The following is a 22,621-nucleotide window of genomic DNA, read 5'->3' as shown; positions in this document are numbered from 1 at the left end:
AGAAAAGATCTCCGGCAAAGAGCCCCCCTTCGGGGGGAGCCCATCAGACATTGCAGCGCCGGTCTGATGAGGAGCCGTCCGATGATGAAGCATGACACCCAATAGGGTGTGTGAGGACTCTTGCTCCTATTAATTAGGACTCCCTAGTATTTTCTCTTTCTTGCTTTGTCTTTTTTGGAACAATGTATTTCATTATATAACAAAGATGTTTGCAGGTTTGACTGAGCATCCTGTGTTTGGGGTTGTCTGAGTGAAATGCACAAGGGGGCTGTCAACTAACCCAACCAGACATGGATTGTAAGGCACAGAAGGATTTAAGTGCAGAGAAATGCTCACTTTCTAAAAGTGGCATTTCTAAAATAGTAATATTAAATCCAACTTCACCAGTCAGCAGGGTTTTGTACTACCATTCTGGCCATACTAAATATGACCTTCTTACTCCTTTCAGATCAGAATCTACCACTCAAACTGTATATAAGGGTGGCCCTAATGTTAGCCTCTGAAAGGAGCAGGCCTCACAGCAGTGTAAAACTAATTTAGGAGTTTTACACTACCAGGACATGTAAACTACACAGGTACATGTCATGCCATTCCCCTACATAGCACCCTGCCCTGTGGGTTACTTAAGGCCTACCTCAGGGGTGAGGTATATGTAGAAAAGGGGGTGTTTAAGGCTTGGCAAGTACTCTTAAATGCCAAGTCGAATTGGCAGTGAAACTGCACACACAGGCCTTGCAATGGCAGACCTGAGACATGATTAGGGGAGTACTTATGTGGGTGGCACAATCAGTGCAGCAGTCCCACTAGTAGTATTTAATCACGGGCCCTGGGCACATGTAATGCACTTTTACTAGAGACTTATAAGTAAATTAAATAAGCCAATTGGGTATGAGCCAATGTCACCATGTTTTAAGGGAGACAGCATATGCACTTTAGCACTGGTTAGCAGTGGTAAAGTGCGCAGAGTCCTTAAACCAACAAAAACTGTGTCAAAAAGTGGGGGGAGGCAGGCAAAAAGTTGAGGGTGACCATCCTAAGGCTGTCAGGTCTAACACTGACATACCCTATATTCTGCCATGGTACTTCTGCCCTCATTGTGTATGCTGCATATTTTGTTTATGACCTGACTTGTGTATATGTTGTGCTTGCCATGTTAGGCGGGACAAACATAGTTCAGGATAGGCCTGCTATATAGTGGGAGGATAATGGTCTAGGACACACATAAAATTGAAATGTTTTGTGTTCTTCATTCATGATGATACCCTGACATTTCTGATAATATGTTTATCATGACCTGTGCATTTTTGGTAATAATGACAACTTGACAACTGCTTCTGTTGTAGCATACCAGCAAAGTATATGTTTACCTGACTACTGCTTGCTTTCCCAGAGTACTAGTAACCCGTGTGATATTCTGATAATTGCTTGTGTAGCAGGGTATTACTGATACATGTTGTGTTTGGTCTAATTATGTTTTATGCAATACAGTTTATTTGTATGTAACCTTTTGTTGTGTTTCCTTTGTGGTGTATTTATTGTGTCACGTGTCGTGTATGTTGCGCAAACGCTTTACACATTGCCTCTAGGATAAGCCTGACTGCCTGTGTCACGCTACCAAGGTGGTGAGCAGGGGATATCTTGGGTGTGTAGCTCCCTTGCCCTGACTAGACTGCTGGGTTCTGCATTGCTATGGTGCATACCCCAGCCAACCAGAAACCCCATGTCTAACATCTGGTCATGCAAAACCAGGTGAAACTCACAAGTTCCGGATGACCGCGATGGACCATGGGCAGCATTCTGAGACCAGGTAATTCCAATGAAAAAGTTAACTTCTAAAGTCCAGCTTGAAGAAACCAGTTCACAAATGAGGAGGCCTCAAGGAGCAAAGAGAGTATTGCGGATGGCCGTTTCAGTAGCACGAAGAGCAGGCTGGGCGTCTCGTTGCTCGTCATTGCTGGCCGTTGCTGTTGCATAAAGAATGGGGTTCACCGGAGTTTCAGATTGGCAGTAGGTGCAGGCAGGAAACATTGTGGCGCAAATGGGCTTATTTGTGGTCACAAAGAGCTCAAAACATCAGGATTTCTCCTTTTCTTCAAGGAGGAGCTCAACTGTTGCCACACCAAGGGTCCTGCATCCGGGAGGCACTACTTGGGGATCAGGCAATCACTCTAGAAGAGGCCAGCAGGGCTCAAGGAGGTCTAGTCCAGAAGGTTAGTTGGGCCATTGCAGGGAGGCCTCTGCAGCTTTTTGTGTTCCTGTAGCTTGGAACAAGAGGACAGCTAACTAGCCCTTGGAGTCACTCAGGTATTCTGGGATGAAGGGTGCAGGACGATCCTCCTTATGTAGTACCCACAGATCCAGTAGAGTACTGAAGAGTGGGTCTGAGGGTCCCCTTTTTATTCCTCGTGCACTCTTTGAAGTGGAAAAATCTTCTAGAGTTTTCCCTCTACAGAAGTCTGGAACTTCCTGCCTCCCTGTCCTGGTCCCAGTCTTTTCGCAGGCACAATAGGCTTGTGTGAAATCCTTTGTGTGTGAGCTGAGGCAGTGTCTTTAATGTGCAAGTGTGATAGGTGACAGCTCCTCCCCCTTGTCAAGTCAGGATGGCCCATCCTGCCAAATTCCAGTCCCTCCGTTGTGTGGCTGTCAGGGAGGAATACCCCAAAAATAACTGGCAATTACCTCTAGTCATGTGACCCAGGAACAGGCTGCTGGCACCAAATGGTTAGGACAAGAAAATTCCAACTTTCTAAAAGTTGCTTTTTCAGAATTATGACGTAAAATCATACTTTACCATTAAAGAGGGATTTAAATTTAAATTCCTCAAACATCAAACATGACATTCCTGCTTGCTCCTAATCAAAAGGTATCACTTATTAAATGTGATAAGGTAACCCAATGTTATCCTATAAGAGAGGAAGGTCTTGTAATAGCAAAAAACTAATAGTAGGTGCCAAAGGATAAGTGAAGTCACTTCTGCTACCCCTGTCATTTTGTGACTAAGCCACCACCTCTTGGAAATCTTCACCTAACACTACACATGTGTACACTATTTCTGTAACTTTGTTTTTTGCAGGATTTCGATTTTAGCTATGGACAACACACTGTTAAAAATGTATGAAACATGGGTCTTCATGATTAACCATTTTGAAAGAAAAACAACACCTTATGTACAATGTGTCTGTTGTGCAATGCTATCTTCCTTCTGCAATTATGAATTTACTACCTCATCAGTAATTGAGTCAGATGCTCAACTGATGTCCTACCAAAAGAATGGCAAATTTAGACATGTAAAAATTATGATAAATGAGCAGAAAATGATAATGATAAGGGTTTTTGTGTCAATAGCACCATCAGCAGTATCAAGTTTAATGTAGGTCAACCCCTGGTCATATGATAGATCTCAATATTCATGAACTAAGCCACAGTGGAAGTGGTCTTTAGAGACTTGCGTAGAGACATAAGAACAGAGACAGTCTACTGCCATTGAATAATGCCACTGGACATCCTTTGTAGCTGCTATAAAACCAAGAGTAAACCCTCTTATCTTAGCACTTGATCAAAGCAGCTACTCAATGACTCGCAGTATCCCTTAGGCAGCCTTTGACTTCATGTTCCAGAAGATCATCATGCTTATGATCAAAAGAGAAATGCATTACATTCTGTTAGACCCGGCATCCTTGGTGTGGTCTCCCCTGTCTTTTTTGCCTCCCAGGTGTTTACTGTGTGCTGGACTTTGTTTTTGCAGGTGTTGTTACGCTGGGCACTTTACCACTTCTAACCAGTGCTAAAGGGCAAGTGCTCCCTGTGTAAATTGTATGTGTAATTGGCTTTTCCATGATTGGCATATTTATTTACTAGTAAGTCCTTAGTAAAGTGCACTAGAGGTGGCCAGGACTTGTAAATCAAATGCTACTAGTGGGCCTGCAGCACTGATTGTGTCACCAACATGAGTAGCCCTGTAAACATGGCTCAGACCTGCCACTGCAGTGTCTGTGTGTGCAGCTTTAAACTGCCAATTCAACCTGGCAAATGTACCCACTTGCCAGGCCCAAACCTTCCCTTTTTATACATTAAAGGCACCCCTAAGGTAGGCTCTAGGTATCCCCATGGGCAGGGTGCAGTGTATGTTAAAGGTAGGACCTGTAGTGATGTGTTTACATGCCCTAACACTGAATACTGCCAAATTCGGTTTTCGCTGTTGCAAGGCCTGTCTCTCTCGTGGTTTAACATGGGGGCTGCCTTTATATAACTTTTAAGTGCAGTTTCCCTTTGGGAACAGATAGAGATCTGAAGTTTGGGGTCTCGGACGTCACAATTTAAAAATACATAGGTAGTCATTATAAACATGGTGGTAAACCCCGCATCGCCGGCGGTGGCGGTAACTACCGCCAACAGGTTGGTGGTCCAGACTGCCAAATAATGAAGCACTTGAGAAACAGGCAGCAGGACATCCACCCACCGCCATTTTGGTAGTCCCGCCGATGTCGGGGGAGGCCATCTTCAGCCCGTTTGAAGGCTGGGCTGAAGATGGCTTGGTGGAAATGACCCATATAAAGGGAAACACTCCTCGGAGGCACACAGAACACGCCGACAGGGAGCAAGAGTTGGAAATAATCCCAGTGCTTCTCCTTGCTATTTTTCCCCAGGACCATGACCGACGATGAAGGTAAGTACCACAGTCTAGTACACATGGGAGGAAAGGGCACAGTTACACACCCACCCACCCCATCCACACCAGAACGCACTCCCAAACCCCTCCCACCATCCCAAGCCATACATGCCATAACAAGATGTACTTACCATGCACAAGCCAGCACCAATGCACACACCTGTGCACACCACACCCCCACAGTGAAACGCTGCACAATAGGACAGCTGGACACTAAAATTTACTAAAACTGGATTAAAATCAAATGTACAAACAAGGCAATAGGCCAGTCCATATGTACAAGTCCCGGAAGGGCAAATATAGGCTCCACTTGATTCCTACAATGGCAAAGGAAACTCCCCTGAGAAGGGGCATGAATGGGGCAGCCAGGCACCTCAGGGATCAGGGGCAGTGGGTGGTGGGGGTGCTGAGTCATGTTTGGAAGGGGGTTTTGGGCTTAGGTTTAGGAGGTGGAGAGGGTTTGGGCTTGCCCTTGGAGGGGGGGGCGAGTGGGCCTGTACCGGGGGTGGCAGAGGGACCTGGGGCAGCACGGGGCTTCTTCCTCCCTGGGGAAGATGTACGGGAATGAGAAGGATGGACTGGTGAGTACTTTGAAGAGGAAGGAGTGGACTGGGCAAGGGCATGAGAAAGTTTAGGGACAAGACGGGGTGAGCCAGGAGGGTTCAAACAGGTCAACACAGGATAGGAAAAGCTTCTTAGGAGCAGTTGGAGGGGTTTTGGAGCCAGGTCTTGGAGTGGAGCTTGAGGGAGTGGTGGTACGAGGTATAGGTGTGCTGGACGTGGATGCAGGTGCCTGTTTAGTCTGCTTCTGTATGGTGGATGTGTGTGGTGTGGATGAGTGTGGGCGTTTGAGTGTTTTGGGATGGGTGAAGGGAGTAGGGTGCTGGAAGGGGTAGAGGTGGTGGGAGGGGGGGAAGGAAAGACCAGGGACAGTGGCTGCCGTCAAAGAGGAGGCCAGAGCCTGAAAAGATCTTTGTATGCCAGACATGGCACCGTGAATGCCTTCCAGGTATGCATTGAATTGCTGCATCTGGGATGCTAGTCCCTGGATGGCATTCACAGTGGCTGTCTGCCCTACAGAGATGGTTCTCAGGAGGTCAAAGATGGCAAAGAATGGGTGGGCCCAGTAGGGTCCACCACCACCAGTCAGCTGCCATCGGAGGAGGTATCTGAGTCACTACCTCGAGTGGTAGTTGCCTCTCCCGTGGTACTCCCCTCACCCTCCAACCCACTGGTCCCCTTGGTGTTGGTGGACTCTGCCACAAGGGTCCCGTGGGCTGCAGCATCCCCACTCGCCGGCGCCTCTGCTCCCTTGCCAGATGATGCTAAAGTACACAAGGACACAAGAGCACGGGGGGACAAAACAAGAAATAAGTATGTCAATTCCAGGAAATATCTACATGTTGGGACAAATGCACTCCCACCCAGCTCAGGCACTAACCCTTAGCAGACACAACACATGTGATGAATGTGCCCCTGACTGGTAGGCATGACCCCACAGCACACTACATTCCCATCCTGCCCCCACTACTCTGATACACTTTGTAAAGTGAACCAATGGGCGACGATAAAAAGCCAACACATCTGCAAGTTCATGAGGCTACATTGAATACAATGGACCAAACAGAGGACCCCTCACAGGCCTGCAGAACCAGCCAAAACTACCTAGGACACTATCCCACGGACGTGGAGGGGGCAGGACTGCAGAGACACACATGTCTATGTGCCTGGCACTACTATGCATGCACCCCGTTGCACCTAACTGCACTCATCCTGGTGGCATCACAACAGTGTTGGTACTCACCCCCTTGTGGCTGCTGGGCTGCCTTCAAGCACCCATCCAAATACGGATAGGCCACCGCCAGAATGCAGGCCATTAGGGGCTCAGGGTCTGACGGGAATCCCTCCCTCGCTGGGAGGCCTTCCCCAGCTCGACCTCACCGGTCTCATTGGCCCAGCGCCTCAGGTCCTCCCACCGCTTCCTGCAGTGAGTGCTCCGCAGGTTGTAGACCCCCTGGGTCCACAGTTCCTTGGCGATGGCTTGCCACAGTACCCTCTTCTGATGGGCGCTGACCTGCATGAGACACACAGAGTAAAGAAACAGACGTCAGTGTGGGTGTCCCATACACAAATGCCATGCCAGTTCAACCCGACATGGCCCATGGAGACATTTATGTGGACAATTTTCAAGCCAAAAATTGCCAGACACACTACCGGTGAGCATTCACACAGTGAAAATGCATACAGGCATCTGCCACATTCACACACATCTAAGGAGGACAAATAAAGTTCACCTGCTCCTTTGGTCGCCCTAACAGCTTGGCATATAGAGGTAGGACCCCAACCACCAGCTTCTCCAGCTCGTCCGTGAAGGCCGGGGCCCGTTCCCCTGTAACATGTGCCAACTCAGGGACCAGAGTCAGGACACAGCAGCACGCGCAGTGGAGTTCTTCCCTTCTCGTAGTGCAGGAGTTAAGTGTCAAGGCCATGTCAAAATGGCGGTATATACCACAGCAGTGTGCACCATCACCGCCGGCGGGGATCATGATTGGCCCGGCTTCCCCATTGACAGCCATGTTATCCAATGATCAGGTGCACGGCGGTAAACATCGCCTACCGCCATGACGACTAACGCCAGCGGAATGAAGTCACTTCCACACTACACTACCTGTATGGCAGGAGGCTGCCATTTTGCTTCCACCATACCTCCATAGCCTGGCTGGGTGCCTCATCCATGGATCCAAACCCAGTACTGACATGAGTACTGTTCCTCCACATGGAATCATGGTGGGAAGTGTGTTTACACTGTGATGCCATTATGACTGAGACACCTCACCACACATTAGCCTGATAGGATTACTTCCTTCTTTGTGTCTGTGTGATGTACATTTGTGTCTCATGTAAAACAGGAATTCTGTCACCATGTGATGCAAGTGTATGTCCCAACTCAATGTGTCTTCCTCCCTTCCCCATATGTACCGACCCATGTGGCGAGCAAGAGCCCCATCTGTTTACAGACCCCTGGTAGATCTGGCCACCATGGAGGAACGTCACATCATCATAAATTACCGCCTGAATCCAGCTACAATCCTGGAACTCAGTGCAGAAATGGAGCCTGTTCTGAAGCCAGCTAATAGGAATCCCCATTCCATACCTACAACTGTGCAGGTACTATCTGTGCTCCATGTTTTGGCCACAGGCTCATTCCAAGTGACAGTGGGCATGGTTGTCAGGGTATCTCAACCAATGTTCAGCCACATCCTGTCCAACTTCCTGAGTGCATTCGTGCAACACCTGAAAAGTTATGTCCAGTTTCCCCAAAGGGCTGATCTCACCACCATCAAATCTGGATTTTATGCTTTTGCAAATATCCCCCATGTGATAGGTGCCATTGATGGTACCCACATAGCCCTCATACCCCCAAGAGTAAATAACATGTGTTTCAGAATCGTAAAAACTATCACTCCATGAATGTCGAATTGGTGTGTACTGTTAATCAATACATTTCACATGTCAATACAAAGTTCCCAGGATCAGTCCCTGATTCATTTGTCCTTAGAAACAGCAGTGTGCCACACATGATGGGACAACTATAGGGGCACAGAGCTTGGATGATGGGTGAGTGTGTATGACACTGGATCAATTACAGAGCTGACAGGGAGGCTGTATGCAAGAGATAGTATGTGTTTCAACCCTCTTTCACCCACTTGTGCAGGGGATTCTGGCTATCCAAACATGCAATGGCTCTTGACACCTGTGAGAAATCCCAAGACAGATGCAGAAAGGCATTATAATGAGGCACATGGTCGAACTAGGAGGTTGATTGAGCGAACCATAGGACTCCTGAAGGCAAGATTTTGTTGCCTGCATCTCTCTGGAGGATCCCTGTGCTATGTCCCTGACAAGGTGTGGAAGATAGTGGTGGCATGCTGCATTCTGCACAACTTTATGAACTCGGTGGGTGATGGTAAGGAGTATATGGTGCTACCTGTCAGTTCTCAATAGTAAGTTTGTCAGTTCTTGTTCCAAAATCCCAGATGATGCACTTATAGAAAAAAATCACCCCTAATCCCTGCTACTCAGTGAACAATTCACTGATTACAATATTCATGAATAAAAGACACACATCCAATAAATGTCCACTTTCAAATCCATCTTTAATCTACGATTCTTGTATTCCAACCATGTGTTCCAGCCATTTTATGCCAGTTGCCACCAACACGTGTTTCATCAGGGATGTACCCTGTGACTTCATCAGGGCTGCAAACTCCTTGTTTTCTGTCCTTTTGTGATCGAATTCTCAACCTTAAGATCCATTGCTGTGTCCTGGTTTTCGTATCCTCTAATCCCCCTTGTTGTGAAATCTTCTTTGATCTGATCAATGATATTACTCTGTAGTATTTGTAATTAAGTCTAGCAGATGGCCATAATTGCTGATTCCGGCGCCTCATCAGCTGCAGCCTACCTAGGACACTGCACAAATGCCCCTGGGAATGGCCATTGCACCCTGTGCCATGCAGGGAGCCCCAAGTGAGGGCCACCGGTGGCACTTAAAAAAAGAAATACTTACCAATGCTTACCCTACTTACCTGGGATAGGGTCCCCCCATCCTCTGGTGTCCCTCTGGTGTGGGTAGGGGTGTTCCTGGAGATTGAGGAGGGCACATGTGGACACATTTCATGGTGCTTAACCAGGGAAATGGGTCCACAGGTCCCATAACTCCTGGTCTGACCAAAGCATCATATAATGGTGCGAAGCCAGCTTTGCACCATTATTTAGCCCCTCCTCCTACCCGGGCGTCATTTTAGCATGGGGGATAAATATGGGGCTGTGGGATAGCACTATTTTTTAGATGGGAAAGCCCACCTTGCATCTCATTGACGCAAGGTAGGTGCACACATCCAAAAAATGGTGTAAACTCAGTTAGATGTTAGACATGTCTAATGTCAAAATATAAGTATGGTGTTAGGTTTGCACCGAAATTGCGTAAAAAAAATGACTCAAATTCGGCGCAACCAGAATATAAATATGCTCCTTAGAGTATGAAGGAGTGGTCTGCAGGGTTAGGTGTTTAAGGTGAAGTATATACTGGAGTGTTTGGCAGTCCCTAACCACCCAGATAACCAAAACACCATTCATCACAGTTCACAAAAAGCAAAACATACAGGGGGAGACTAAGAAATATAGATTTCCTAAAACCATCTTTGCAGGGACCACCATTACAAACAAACATCCCATGTTTCCTCAATGGAGTAGACAGGTGACTAAGAAGCACCCGAAAGCATCACACCGTGTTGTGATGGAAGCATTGGACTGCCAAACATGTCTGGACCAAGTAACCAACCATAACAAAAAGTCTACATTTCAGTCATAACTCCAAATGTGGTGGTCAGCTGAGAGAAATAATAATGCAACAATTGTTACAGAAACGCTTTTAGTAACAGTATATGCGCAGGGACACTGAAAGGTACTACTGCTCATCACCATACTGTTGCAACCATGGCACTAAGACCTTTTACTCTCTAAAAAGAGTTTTACTAAAGTATTGGTTATTGACTAGTACCTCATCACAACAGGTCAATGGGTGCTCTTTAACAAATACCATAAAGGCACATTTATGACTACTGTTTTCCTCTTTCTTCATAGAATCCATGTTTCCTCAGTTCTGACAGAATCCCACAATTCAACTCTGACTTTTGGAAGGTTTTTTGCAAATCCTTGTATATTGATGTTTATTAGTCCTCTGATTACCATTCCCAAATGAATGGGTAAAATGACTGCATGCAATCAGGTTTAGAAACTACATGTAATGGTGTTTGCCATATGGTCACACAAACCTCATAGATATAATGGGCAGTTGCATACAAGAGCACAGCACACTCTTCCCTTAGGCCTTCACCCTTTTTGTATCTAGGAACACATTCCTAATGTGTAGTTGTAAGTGCACTGAAATGGTGCTTCCTACCACTGACAAAGTGTTGAATTTGAGAAATATTGGGGGTCATTATGACCCTGGTGGTGAGTGGTAATGTGTCAGCAATACCGCCAACAGGTTGGTGGTACATACCACCACATTATGAAATGGGCTGGTTGGCTGCAGCCAACCCGCCATTTCTCCACTCATACCACAATGGTAGTATGAGCCGCTGGGCCGGAGATAGTACCGCCGGTGGCATTATGAGCCTGCCTACCACCATGGTTTTCGTGATGTTAGTAATGCCATGAAAACCATGGTGGTAGGCCCTACCTGTGACAGGGAATTCCTTCCCTGTCACCGGTAGGCGGCTTCTCCACCTCCCCAACACTCACCTGACACCCCCTCCATCCAAACTCCCCTCCGATCCTCAAAAACACACACCCACCCGTCCGATCCTCGCCCCCCACCCCCTCCGATCCTCACACACATCACCCCACCCCCATATACGCACACACCAGCAGACACGCGTACACCCAATCACTCACACTGGCAGACACACATTTATACACACACTGGCATACACACATGCATATACACATACTTCCAGACATGCTCACACACATTCTTACAACAATCACACTGACATGCAGACATGCACTCACTTCACCATTCTTACACGCATGCACTCACACGCATACAACCATGCAAACAACACAACATATACTGACACATTCACACACACTCTCACACATTCATGCACACACTCAGACACACACACAACACCCTCCCCTCCACCCCTGTGTCGAATGCCCTACTTACCTTGGTCGAGGAGGACTTCCGGCGACGAATGGGCAGGGGCACTGCTACCGCCAGCAGAACACCACCAGGCCGTATTACTGGACATAATATGGCTGGCAGCGTTCTACTGGCATGGCGGTGCTGGTGGTAGCAGCGCCAGCTTACCACCGTCCGCCAGTATGATCACTGCTGAATTCTCACCCTCATTGTGGCAGAAGTTAGGCAGTGCTCATAACATGGCGGACGGATGGTAGCTGCGGTGATGGTATGTTGGCGGCCGTCACCGCAGTGGTAGGTGGTTTTTACCGCCAATGTCATAATGATGACCATAGTGCACTACAGTGCATTTTCTTTTTTTAACATATCTAAATATGTCCAAAAAGGTCTATGGGGTACCGCGGTCATAATTAAAACATTACAGCGCTACGTAAACAAATTGTTAAAAAAATGCAGTTTTAGAGGTTAGTCCAGTGTTTATTAGTTATTTTTAGTAATTGATCTTAATCTTGCGCTCTCAAGGAAGTCATTGCATGCGTTTACTTAAGCTTCTTTGTGATAGAATAAATTATTTGGAGTTAAGTGTGATCATTAGTGGTGGTATCAGGATTCATGCAGATGGTTGGTGGGATTAATGAATGAGCTACAGGGAATGCAGGAATATTACTTACAAAGGTGTTTGTTATAAATAATCTTTGAAATGAGGTGTGGGCAATTTGCAGAAATGTAATAATAGAGATTAAGGCAAACACACATGGAACAGTACGCTGAGTTCAGAAAAAGAAGGCGCGTACGCAAGGAAGTAGTAAGAAATGTAAAATACCCCCACATTGAAATGAAGCTTTCATGCCACCACACAAGCAAAACAAGTTAGCCAAACACTCACTAAAAAAGCTCTCTTGTTTCTTCCATTCATCCTTTCCCTTTTCCATCCACCCACTGATACCCACTATTACACCTTTACGTTTTCTCATCCATTCATTCTTTCATCCATCATTCAATCTTTCCTTTCCATCCATCCATCCATCCATCATCCACTCTGCCAACCACCCATCTGCTCTGCCATCAACCCATCTACTTTGCCATCCAACAATCCATTCTGCCATCCTTCCATCCATTCAGCCACTCTTGCATTCATCCATCCACTGTGCCCTCCTTCCATCCACTCATCTACTCTGCCTCCATTCACTAATCCATCCATTGTGCCATCTATTCCCTCACCCATCCACTCTGCCATCCATTCACACATCCTTTCACCCACTCATGCATCCATCCAGCCATCCACCCCTTTACTCTGCCATCCTCTCACCTGCCCATCTACCTATCCATCCCTTTACTCTGCCACACTTTCACTCGCCCATCCATCTATCTATCCATCCCTTTACTCTACCATCCTTTCAACTATCCATCCACCTATCCATTCTCTCACTCATCCAGCCATCCCTTTATTCTGCCATCTCTTCACCTGGCCATATACTTCTTTACGCTGCCATTCTTTTACCTGTCCATTCACTTATCCATTCACTCACTCACTCACTCATACATCCACCCCATTGCCCTGTCATTCTTTCACCTGCCTGTTCACCTATCGTTCACTCATCCTTTAATCCACTCATTCATTCATCCACTCATTCTTCCACCCACTCATCCGTCCTTCCTTTCACCATTCCTTTTTTCCCCTTTTCTATTGAACCATTCTTCATTTTACCTTGCACTTACTTGCTCTTAAATTGACATTGTATTCCTTTACAACACAGACAGAGGAGGCCCATAAAGAACCCTACCCTGTCGTAGCTACTAAAGCAGGCATTCACGACGTCCCGCATGTACGGATGGAAAGTGCTACTACAGAGTGGCTACAGTCTGTATAAACAGAGTATACCTATATCAGGGAATCCTAATTCTAACCACAGAGGTTCTACCATCTGTATGTACAGAGTATGTATACACAGATGGTAGCCACTCTGCAGTTAGTTAGGATTCACAGGTATAAGAATGCTTCGGAATTTTGGTCGCTAATAACTTTCCGCCCATTTGACGAGTATCAGCGAAACGTTGCAGACTTATTCCTCGTTCTTCATTGGTGTAGTATGCAAAGTTTTACGGAGGTTCATCAAAGGGGTGCAAAGACGTGTATGGGCACCAATGCATCTCCCTTCGACTTGTATTTTGTACTCACACATAGACCAAAAACAGCTGGATGGATTTGAATGAAATATGGCAGAATTACACATTATGGTGTGTGGATGATCCTTTTGAGTACTGCAGGTAAGTAGGGTAAGCATTTTTAAGTTATAAGGCATTTTAACTTGGTGATATCTATTGTTGCTGTACTTTCATGAAATGTTGCAGTATTTTACAGGAGTACTACTGTACATAGCGATAACAAGTCATTATGTGATTGGCTAATAACTGCCATCACAAAAGATAAAGGCAGCCATGTTGTTTTTTTTATACTCTTTGGCTCTGTGTTACTCCTTCAGATATTGGTAAGTATTAGGTTTGATTTGTTCCCATACCTACTGGCACTTTACTGAAGTGCTTAAAATAAATACAAAATAAATATGTAAAAAAATAAAAAATGCACTGTAATACACTATGAGGGTTATTTCAACCCTGGCGGTACAGGACCGCCAGGGCTGAAATGACTGAAGTGACTGAAATGACTGAAGCACCGCCAACAGGCTGGCGGTGCCTCCAGGGTCATTACGACCGCGGAATGGCCCCGGCGGTAGTAATCCGCCAGGGCAGCGCTGCTAGCAGCGCTGCTGAGGGGATTACGAGTCCCCCCACCGCCAGCCTTTCGCTGGGGGTTTGAACCGGCGGTTTGACAGGGCGGTTACAACTTGGCGGGCGGCGATTGCCGCACACCAATGTTGTAATGAGGCCCTATGTTTTACACATATAATGCACTACAGTTCATTTTCAATTTTTAACATATTTAAATATGTACAAAAATATTATGGGTTACTGCAGTCATACCTAAAACATTACAGCGCTACTTAAAGCAATTTGTAAAAAAAAATGCAGTTTTCCGAAAAGTGCTGTAAAATATTTGTAAAATTATAAATACATTTCGCTACCTCATCACTTTGATAAAGTATTAGTAGGCAGTGAACAACAATAAAACCTACTACTTACTGAGCGGAAATCAGAATTCATAGTGCAGCCAAACTGTGCTGAAAACTGCATGGTTGCCTTTTACCTTTGTTAAACACAGCGATTAGATAATCACATATTGATTTATCAATTGCATGCACTGTAGTATGCCGCAAGCTTACCATTTACACCTCATAATGTATATTCTAGATGCATTAAATCTACATCTGTGCACACACTTTCATTCTGTTTCAACTATCATACTACACTCTGCACCACTCCACTCTATGTCACCCCACTCTACAATACTACACTCTATGCCGCTCCACTCTGTCACTCCACTTTACTCCACTCTAAACCATTCCATTCTACACCACTCCATTGTAAACTATTACACTCTATGCCACTCCATTCTATGACACTCTAGTCTACCCCACTCCATTGAATGCCCCTCCACTTTATGCTAATCCACTGTATACTGTTCAACTGTACATAACTCCACTGTATGACACCGCACTCTATGCTTTTCTGCCCTATGCCATTGCCCTGTACGTCACTTCAGTGTACACTACTGCACTGTATGCTCCTCCAGTGGACGCCACTTCACTGTATGCCACTTCACTAAACACCACTCAGGCTATGACAATCCACTTCACACTATTACACTGTACACCAATCCATTCTACACCACATGCCTCTACCCCACTCCACCCTACGTCACTCCACTCTACACTACTACACTCTACCCTATTCAACTGTACAACACTACATTCTATGCTACTCTACATTATTCCACGATATGCGACTCCAATCTACGTCACTAGTCTGTATGCCTGTAAACTCAATGTTATTCATCTCTGCACCACTCCACTGTATGCTACTCCACTGTATGCCACTCCACTCTACACTACTCCTCTCTACACCAACACACTCTACGTTATTCCACTGTATGCAACTCCACAGTGCATTATCACACTGTACCCCACTACAGACTACCCCACTGCACTCTACCCCACTACACTCTAAAATGCTCCAATCTATGCCATTCCAATATGTAGCACTCCCATGCCACTCCGCTGTATGCCACTCCACTCTACGCCACTCCAGTCTACGCTATTCTGTATACCGCTAAACTGGATCTCACTCCACTCTACCATACTTTACTCTAATCTACTCCAGTGTACACTACTCCACCCTATTCCATTACACTCCATGCCACTCCGCTCTATGCCACTCCTCTTTACCTCACTCCATTGTATGCTATTCTGCTGTATGCCACTCAATTCTATGCTACTCAACTCTATGCCAGTCCACTCTACACCACTACATATGCCATTCCACTCTACTCCATTCCAGTGTATGACAGTCGATTCTACCATGCTCCACTCTATGCCACTATACCGTACAGCACTCCACAGCACATTGTTACACTGTATGCCGCTCCACTGTGCAACACTCCACTTTAGGCCACACCATCTACCCCACTCCAGTGTGTGCTATTTCGCTGTACGCTACTCAAGTGTACATTACTCAACTCAATGCCACTGTACTTGTTGCTATTCTACTGTATGCCACTACACTGTACCCCAATCCACCCTATGCCAGTCCACTCTACACCACTACACTCTACACCAATCCACTCTATAGCACTCCACACTACACCACTACACTCTACACTATCCCAGTGTATGCCAACCCATTCTACCAGACTCCACTCTATGCCACTGCACTATACACCACTCAACTGTACACTGTTCCACTATATGCTGCTCCAGTGTGACATTCCAGTCTACATCACTCCACTGTACACCACTCCACTGTACGTAAATCAACTCTACACTATTCCACTGTATGCAACTCCACTGTACTACATGCAACTCCTTGCTATCTCACTCTATGCCACTCCACTCTACACCACTCCACTATATGCCACTCTACTATTCCTTTGTATGCCACTCCACTGTATGCCACACCACTCTACCTCACTCTACCCCACACCACTCTATACCACACCACTCAATGCCATTCCACTCTACCCCACTCCACTCTATGACACTCCAGTGTACACCACTCGACTATACTTTATTCCACCCTACACCACTTCAATCTATGACACTCCAATATATGCTATTCTACTACATGCCACTATGATGAACCTGACTCCACTGTTTGACACTCCACTCTACGTCACTAGACTACAATACTTCACTGTATGCTGTTCCCCTCTACGCCTTTCCACTGTACGCCACTCCACTTTACACAACTCCACTGTACCCCATTTCATTCTATGCCACTCCACTATACACTATTCCACCATGCTTAACCAGACTTTATACCACTCGACTATGCTGGTCGACTCTATGCCACTCCACTCTAGCCCACTCCATGGTACGCCATTCCATGATATGCTATTCCACAGTACGATACTCCACTGTACCCCACTCCATTGAATGCTACTCCACTGTACACAAATGCACTCTACACCACTCCACTGTATGTTATTCCAGTGTATGCTCCTCCAGTGTATGCCACTACAGTGTATGCCACTCTATCCTACCCTACTCCACTGCACTCTATTTCAGTGCATACTACTCAACTATATGCTATTCCACTGTATGACACTCTAGTCTACACCCCTCAACTGTACACTACTCCACTATACGCAAGCCAACTCTACGTCGCTCCACTCTATGATATTCTACTATATGCCACTACACTGGATTCTATTCCACTGGATGCCACTCCACTCTACAACACTCCACTCTACAATATTCCACTGTATGCCACTCCACTGTACCCCACTTCACTCAATAGCACTGAATGGCACTACACTCTACAACACTATGGACCTCATTACAACCCTGGCAGTCGGTGATAAAGCAGCGGTAATACCACCAACAGGCCGCCGGCAAAAAAAATGGAATTATGACCACGGAGGAAACCGCTCACACAGACAGCCACTTTAACACACCGACTGCCATGGCGGTAGCAACAAGCACCATGGCGGTCACCTCCAACAGCCAGGCGAAAGACAATGTCCCGCCCACACTATTACAACAGGCCTATCCGCCACCTTTTCCGGGGTGGTACCAACGACATTAAAAGCACAGCGGAAACAGTGCACAGAAGGGAAACAACTCACCCCTGGAGACTCAAGGAAGAACCAGCCGCCATGGAGCCCGAGTTGCAGGTGTTCCCCATGTTTGTCTGTCTCCTTCTTCACCATGAATACCAAAGCCGGCGAAGACGACCACGGTGAGTACTGCTGCCTAGTACACAAGGGAGGGGGAAAAATAAAGAGAGTGACACACACACGCAACACTCAGCACTCGCACCCCCAACACCATACACACAAACAGATGCAGTAACATTACATATACATCCTGTACCCCTCAGGAATAATGCAAGGACAAAAGGAATTGATTAAAGTGAGTGTAATAAGATAAAATACTAGAAATATGTCCTTCAAAATCAAAACAGTATATACATATATACAAATTGAGGGACACTGCCTAGTCTACAATGTCCATGGGCCACAGGGCCACATCACATAGGCCAAGGCCCCACTTGACTCCTACAACAACACAGAGAGAACACTGCAGGGGCATCAGGTCGAAAATACACAGGCACCTCAGGGGGAACAACACCACTGGTCCTTGAGAGGGCTACATGCCCATCACACTGTCTGGAGAGTGCAAAGCCACAGTCTCTCTAGTGGGTGGTCTGCCCACTGCCTGGTCCTAGGGAGTGCAAAGCCACAGTCTCTCTAGTGGGTGGTCTGCCCACTGCTTGGTCCTGGGGAGTCCAAAGCCACAGTCTCTCTTGTGGGTGTTTTGCCCACTGCCTGGGGAGTGCAAAGCCACAGTCTCTCTAGTGGATGCCTTCTTCCACTGGTTCTGGAGGGGGCTTTGTGCCCAGTGTGCTTCATCCTGGCAAGGATAGGGTGACTGGATGCCTTCTTCCACTGGTTCTGGATGGGGCTTTGTGCCCCGTGTGCTTCATCCTGGGAAGGATGCGGTGAGTGAATGCCTTCTTCCACTGGTTCTGGAGAGGGCTTTGTGCCCAGTGTGCTTCATCCTGGCAAGGACGGGGTGAGTCCATGCCTTCTTCCATTGGTTCTGGAGGGGGTTTGTGCCCTGTGATGCAGCACATGGGGGAGTGCAAGGTCACAGACTCTCACCTGGGTGTCACACCCACAGGATATGCAGGGGCCAGGACGCACTACAGTCCATGGAGGCAGGACTACACACTGCACGCCGGCGGTGATGGCTCCTCAGTGGTGGCGGTGGCAGGGCTGGTGTTGGGGGATGTCAGTGGTGGGGGGGAGGCTACTGCCCATCCCCTGCAGCCTTGGGTGGCTACCCACTGGGGCTTCTGGCGGTGCTGGCAGTGGTGGTGGGAGGCTCCTGCCCTTCCCCTGCAGCCTCGGACGGCTGCCCACTGGGGCAGCTGGCGGTGCTGGCATTGGTGAGGGGAGGCTCCTGCCCATCCCCTGCAGCCTCGGACGGCTGCCCACTGGGGCTGCTGCTGCTGGCACTGCTGAAGGCAGTGATGCTGGTGGCGGTGCTGGTGTCGGGAATGCTCGTGGTGGGGGAGGCTCCTGCCCTTCCCCTGCAGCCTCAGACAGCTGAACCGCCATGGTTGGTGGTGCAGGCTCAGATTCAGTCCCTGCACCAGGCCTCCTGACCCTTCTGCCTGCAGGGGCAGGCCCCTTGCCCTTCCCAGCTTGTGGTGCCTCTTTGTCCTTCACCTTGGCAGCCAGGGGTACCTCCTTGTCCTTCAGAGCTGGTGGTGCCTCTTTGCCCTTGCCCTTCACAGCCGGTGGTGCCTCCTTGCCCTTGTCCTTCACAGCTGGTGGTGCCTCCTTGCCCTTGCCCTACACAGCTGGTGGTGCCTCCTTGCCCTTGCTCTTCATAGCTGGTGGTGCCTCCTTGCCCTTGTCCTTCACAGTTGGTGGTGCCTCCTTGTCCTTCCCTTTGGCAGCTGGTGCAGACACACTGTCAGTGGTTATGGCTGGTTCCCTGGAGCCTCTCCCACCTGCAGTAGCTGCCAACAGTACTGTGGCCGTTTACTGGGTGGCTGAGGTGCTAGCCTGGGTTCTGACCACCCTGGCCCGACGTCAAGGACGGGGGGGTAGGGGTAGGGAAGAGGTCAACGGTGGAAAGGAAAAGCTTATAAGGGACACTGGGGTGTGAAGAGGGTGAAGGTCTGGGAGTGGAGGAAGAGGGAGTGGTTGTAGGAGGTGTCAGTCTGCTGTGTTTGGGTGCAGGTGCATGGGCTGGATACTGTTGTGAGGTGGATGGCTGTTGGGTGTCTGAGTGCTTGCGTTTGTGTACTTTGGGAGGAGTGGGCACAGACACACTTGCTGACGGGCTGCTGGGAGGGCAGGGCTGGTACGGGGGTGGCGGCTGTACCTGTAGTTGGGGTGGCCACAGAGATGTCCGCCACCAGCAGGGAGCTTCCATCGGAGGAGGTATCACTGTCCGAACTGTCCCCGCCTGTCTCTGCTGTGGTGCTCCCCTCGCCCTCCATCCCACTGGTGCCCTCACCGTTGGTGGATTCGGCCTCCTGGGCCATGTGGGATGCAGCTCCCTCCGTCGCCGGTGCCTCTGCTCCTCCACCTGGTGACACTAATGCACACAAGGACAGGGTGACAAAACAAAAAGGCTGGGGGAGACAAAGGATACACTTGGTCAATGGCTGCACCAACACCACCGTTGGCGTACACAGCACACTCACACAGGGAACAGGCCTACGCACTATGCAATGCACTACCAGTCACAATGCTAGTCACCAGCCCTAGGACAGGAATACCTAAGGTGAATAGCAGCATACCTAAGACCCACAGACCCCTTCCCAGTAGTGGAGGCCTACTAGCTTGGTTGGAGGAATTTTACATCAGAACCCTGCCCGACATGGGACCTACCATGCAATGTCCTGCCTGACCTAGGGGTACGCACATGCCCACATCCCCCACCCAGAGACCAGCCCACCACGCGCAAGTTGTAGATTTGGAAACTGTACTCAGACCCTTGTGGCTGCTGTGATGTCCTCAAGCGCCCATCCAGCTCCGGATAGGCCACCGCCAGTATGCGGAACATCAGTGGGGTCAGGGTTCGACGGGCACCCCTTCCTCTTTGGGAGGCCATCCCCACCTGAGCTTCCGACGTCTTCCGTACCCAGCTTCTCAGGTCCTCCCACCGTTTGCAACAGTGGGTGCACCGCCTGCCGTAGACCCCCATGGTCTGCACGTCCTTGGCGATGGCACGCCTTATACCCTTTTTCTGGTGGGCGCTGACCTGCAGACAAATAAACATAGAAAAAGGAATCAGCCATACCGTCCGGCTTCTAACACTCATGGCCCACCATACCCCTCACATCCCCTTATGCACAGACATTGCCCACCATACATGCAGCCTGCTGCCCAGGACCCTTCCACCCCCTTTTACACCAAGCCCTCACACAAAGCACTCCATGCATTCATGCCCCATGCATCGTGCTCCCAGTGTACTCACCTGTTGGTCTGGAGGCCCATACAGCATTCGGTACTGTGGTAGGACCCCATCCACCAGTCTCTCCAACTCTGCAGCAGTGAAAGCAGGGACCCTTTCCCCAGTGACTCGAGCCATGGTCTGTTCCAGACACAGGTCACAGCAGCACTTGCAGTATAGGTCATCCCCTGTTGAAAGTCAGGTAGCAAGTGAGAGAACAGATAGAAAAAGGTGGTCATGTCCGCGGCGGTGCGTACCGTCACCTCCGGTGTATATCACCATTGGCCACTGTAACCCATATGGCCCTCAGACAATCAATGAAGAGTTGCACGACGATAATCGACCGCTTCCCTCATTTCCACCTGTCCATCACACAGGACAGGCGGACGCCATTTCGGGGGGGGGCAAGCCATGGCACCATTTGGGCCTATCCAACAACATACTGTTTCAGTCACAACATGCAATGCAGTGTGCAGTTTGGAAAATGTGGAATACTGACCAGCTGCTCACCGTTTTGTCCCCTAGATTGTAACCACTGCAGATGAATAGGAGATGGAGACATCCCCCGTGTACAGACCCCTGGTGGACTTGGCAACAATGGAGGACAGGCACATAATCCTCACCTACAGACTTGACAGGGCCACAATCCAAGAGCTGTGTGCCCAATTGGAGCCAGATTTGATATTTGCTATCCGTCATTCCACTGGGATCCCCCCTCTTGTGCAGGTGCTATCTGTGCTCCATTTCTTGGCAACTGGTTCTTTCCAAGTGACAGTGGGCTTGGAAGTAGGAATGTTGCGGCCAATGTTCTCAATAGTGCTAACAAGAGTGTTGTCTGCCTTGATGAAACACATGCACAACTACATTGTTTTCCCCCAGGTGGAGGATTTGGCCACAGTGAAAGCTGACTTCTATGCAATGGGACATGCCCCCAACATTATCGGGGTAATTGATGGTACACATATTGCCTTTGCCCCCCCCCCCAGAGAAATTAACAGGTATTCAGAAATCAAAAGATCTTTCACTTGATGAAAGTTCAGATAGTGTGCCTGGCGGACCAGTACACCTCCCATGTCAATGCAAAGTATCCTGGCTCTGTGCAGAATGCCTTTATCCTGCGGAATAGCAGCATCCCATATGTGATGGCTCAACTCCAGAGGCACCGGGTGTGGCTAATAGGTGAGCCCATGTTTCCCACCCAGTATATGTTGGTGTATAGGTATGGGGTTGACCCTAAGGCTGAGTGTTTGGCTAACAGGTATCCCTCGATATTTGCAGGTGACTCTGTTTACCCCAACCTCTCATGGCTACTGACCCCAGTGAGGAATCCCAGGACAAGGGAAGAGGAACGTTACAATGAGGCACATGGACTAGCAAGAAGGATTATATAGAGGACATTCGGCCTCCTGATGGCCTGGTTTCGGTGCCTTCATATAACAGGTGGTTCCCTGTGCTACTCACCCAAGAAGGTCTGCCAGATCATCGTGGCATGTTGTATGTTGCACAATCTTGCCTTACATCGCCAGGTGCCTTTTCTGCAGGAGGATGAGGCTGGAGATGGCTGTGTGGCAGCAGTGGACACTGTGGACAGTGACAAAGAGGAGGCAGAGGATGAGGATGAGGACAACAGAACAGCAATCATACGTACTT

The sequence above is a fragment of the Pleurodeles waltl genome, chromosome 7, assembly GCF_031143425.1.
Source record: "Pleurodeles waltl isolate 20211129_DDA chromosome 7, aPleWal1.hap1.20221129, whole genome shotgun sequence".
Lineage (NCBI taxonomy): Eukaryota > Metazoa > Chordata > Amphibia > Caudata > Salamandridae > Pleurodeles > Pleurodeles waltl.
Note: the sequence above shows the minus strand (reverse complement) of the source record.